General features: G+C 38.0%; 1 pseudogene; it reads right to left on the bottom strand.

Annotated features, from left to right (window-relative positions):
- Positions 1-214: 214 nt before the first annotated feature.
- Positions 215-2,819, bottom strand: LOC138166492 (E3 SUMO-protein ligase PIAS1 pseudogene; annotated as a pseudogene).
- Between the last annotated feature and the right edge of the window lie 792 nt (positions 2,820-3,611).

The following is a 3,611-nucleotide window of genomic DNA, read 5'->3' as shown; positions in this document are numbered from 1 at the left end:
AGAATAGGGAGGATATTGTTATTTTATGAGAAATCATTTCTTTTTTTTTGTTGTTCTCTATACATTTAATTTTGTTCCTAAAAAAGGAAAAATATTCATGTACATTTCTAAACAATAAAGTAAAACAGCACAAAGTTTTTGTTTTTTTTAATTTCTGAATCACTGATTCAGGGGGTAGGAGGTGGGGAGGAGACAAGGAGAGCAAGAGGTGAAATCAGTTCAATGAGATAATGTCCGGTATGATACTAAGATTGATGCCCTGTCTGCCCAGCTTCTATTGTCAATTGCAAGGCTATGACTTTCTCACAGACTGTTAGGGGAAATAAGACTGCTGCTACTGCCACTACTGCTTCCATCTGCGGTTGGAAGGGCAAAGTTACCTCTTGTATTTAACTCATCCAGAAACATCTGTGAAGAGGCATATGGAAAAAAAAAATGAGATTAGTATATGGGGCCTTGATCATTCAAGAGAGCTGCTGCTGAAATGGCGAGAAGGAAGGTGTAATGCTGATTGTCTCCTGATAAGAAGGGAAAGAAATCTAAACCTTTTAAGTTATAAGGCATGGAAGTAGTGTAGAATGGGTGTCAGAAGTCTTCTATGAGGGATGTATTAACATAGCTTGTGTCTACCATAGGAAGGCTTGGGGGTTCTTGACACTGGAGATACTTGATGAGGCAGATTTAAAATGCTTTTTGTTATTTAATGGTGATGCAAGAGATAGAAAAAACAGGTTTGCTTGGCAGATGGTTCTTCCTCTTCCTCTTCCTCATCTGATGAACTGTCTTTAGTGGGGTCAATTACTTCTACTTTATTACTTTTGTTTGAAGATTGATGGTAAGAAGATACCCTGGTAAACCAAGGGGGAAACCATATATCCATCAACTATTTTCTGATCTAGGAGCCCAAGATCCATCCTCCTTAAACATTATTTTGTCACAATCAATACAGTACTTTTGGATTTTCATAAACAAACCATCAATAATCATATGGTAATCATTATGGAGTCATCTTATCACATACAGGACAAACCCAAATTGGCTTTTTCTAATTCATTTAAATATACAGGGTTTCACTGAAACATTGCAGGTATGAATAAATCAGTGCCCAACATGGAACAGTTAGGTGCAATTTACCACTCAGACAGAGTACAGAAACCCCTTAAAACTGGTCATAGGTGTTCCGATGTCAGTTTTTCTTAAATTAAAGGTCTAGTTCCTAACCCTTTGCTCATTACCTCTGAAGTGTAGAAGACAACTGTTTTACAAGATATACTTCCATAGAATAGTTTCTTCTAATTTCTTCAGTCCAAGAAACTACAAAGGTGTTTGGTACATTTGTGGACAATGAGAAAAGTGAGGTGATAATTAGTCAGCTAGGTTGCTTTGGTTCTACACCATTTTTAATAGGTGGAAGATAGTCTGAAAGGCTACAAGGTTGCCCATTAACTTTCATACAATGATTAGGTGGGGAATGATTTTTTGGACAACTGTTTTCTGATAAATAAAACCTTAGCCTGGCTCACACTGTGAAGTCCCAGAAATTCCCACACATTTAGTCCCAGAAATATCCATAGAACTAATAATTTGTTGCACTTGTGGAATCAACACAAATGCAAAACAGGTTTCTTTAAAACCTGCTGTTGACTGATGCTAGATTGGTGAGTTTTATCAGTTCAGCCAGCAAATCACAAAATGGTCATTTCTGAAGTCTTATATCATGATAGACAGAGGGAAGAGCAGATGTAAGATGCCAAAATGGACATAGGAACTATATGAACATAAACATAAAGCATTTTTATACAAATAAATTCAGATCTGAATAATGGAAGTAATATTTATTGTTCCTGGGTAGGTAAAGTCAATATAATTTTTAAAATAACAATTTTACCTAATCTATTCAATGTCGTGTCAAATTACTAAAAAACTTATTTTAAATTAGAAAAAAATTACAAATTTCATTTGGAAGAACAAAAGGTTAAGAATTCAAAGAAACCAGGAAAAAAAAAAAAGATATAAAAGGAGTATATTCAACACAACAGTATCAGACCTTAAACTATATTACAAGTCTAGGGCACTGTTGAAGTGTAAAAAGAACAATTTTGATTATTTTAAATTAAAATTTTCTTGTATAAATAAAACCTATGTAGCCAAGAAGAGAAGGAAGGCAGAAAATGGTTGGGGGGGGGGGGAGGGGGGGGGGGGGGGGGGGGGGGGGGGGGTTGGACACTTTCATAAATAATCTCTCAGATAGGATTTGATTGGGTTGGAATACTGCAGTGGTGTAGGAAATGATGAGCTGGTTATACTTTGATTTGTGAAGGAAGATTCTATTCACCTTCAGAGAAGCAGATGATAGGAGGAAATAAGCATAATACGGTCTTACACATACGTGTATGCGTGTGTATGTGTACATTTATAGATATCTATGTATAAGTGTATATATATATATATATATAGCCTCGGGGGAGGGGAAAAATAAAGGGAAAAGTGCCTAGCAAAGAACAAAAGAAAGCCAAGAAAGCAAAGAAAAGCTGGGCAACTCTGAAAACAGTTCGTAGTTAAATGGAAACTTACTGTTTTATACTGAATCCTTTCTTACGGTCGGCTGTGTCCACGGTAATGACTTTTTTTTTTTCTTTTTCTCATTTTGTACTTGTGTTTTTCATTACAAAAAAAAAAAAATAAACCCAAAACAATAAATGCTGTGTTTTTCTGAGAAGTTTGAGTTTATGCCTGCGCTTGTTCCTTCTGACATAGTCCAAAATTCTTTGCAGTTCAGAAATTCTAACCAATTTCTGCAGTTCTACACTTTCCACCATCTTGTGACTGTCGGTGCAGGCCCTGTGAACACCACAGGGGGGGGCGGAGCGGGGCGGGGCCGGACGCGCCAGGCAACTTGGCCCCCAGCTATTCCCACTTCCTCCCCTAGCGCGTCCCTGCCCCCTTCGCCACCCTTCTCTTCTTTTTTTTTTAACTAAATAGATTGATCCACAGAGAAAGATTTGTAGACTAACGTTAAGCTGGAAAGGAGGGTTGCCGTGCTGGTGGTAAGTTGTGGTTGTAGTTGTTGTAACCTCACACTACCGGGGGCCTTTAGTAGTGCTGAAAACAGCATTGGTAGAAAGAAAGTGGAGCAAGAGGGTTTGGGACATGGGTGGCACCTTTAAGGGGTGAGTACTCCTCGACTCTCAGGGCATTTCCCCTCAAAGCTTGAGAGGGGTCGGGAGAGTCTATATTGGTTTCATTTGGAGTAAGTGGGCACTTATGAAGCCCACCCTCCCTGAGCAGGATCCCTGCTTCTTAGGAGTGCCTGGGACCTTTGGCACCTACAACCATACAGTTTGAAGAGTAGTAATAGACAATAAAGCTGGAAAGGTGGATTGGAAACAGTTTAGAAATTCGGATTCTCGATGCCAAGTGGAGGTTATTATATTGTTACTAGATGTAATTAAAAAAAAAAAACAAGGGAATTAAGCAAGGTGTTGACATAGTTGGCTATTTATTTTAGTAATAAAGTTTTCCTCATGAATATTTAAAAAATGGATTGGAAATGAGAGATGTGGAAGAATTTGGAAACTGCTTGAAAACTCAGGGCAAGAGGATTTGAGGAT

The sequence above is a fragment of the Petaurus breviceps genome, unplaced genomic scaffold (genome assembly GCF_028583685.1).
Source record: "Petaurus breviceps papuanus isolate PSGF00001 unplaced genomic scaffold, PetGlider_PUasm1.0 224, whole genome shotgun sequence".
In the NCBI taxonomy this organism is placed as follows: domain Eukaryota; kingdom Metazoa; phylum Chordata; class Mammalia; order Diprotodontia; family Petauridae; genus Petaurus; species Petaurus breviceps.
The sequence above is the reverse complement of the archived record's forward strand: the minus strand, read 5'-3'. Positions and strand labels throughout refer to the sequence as shown.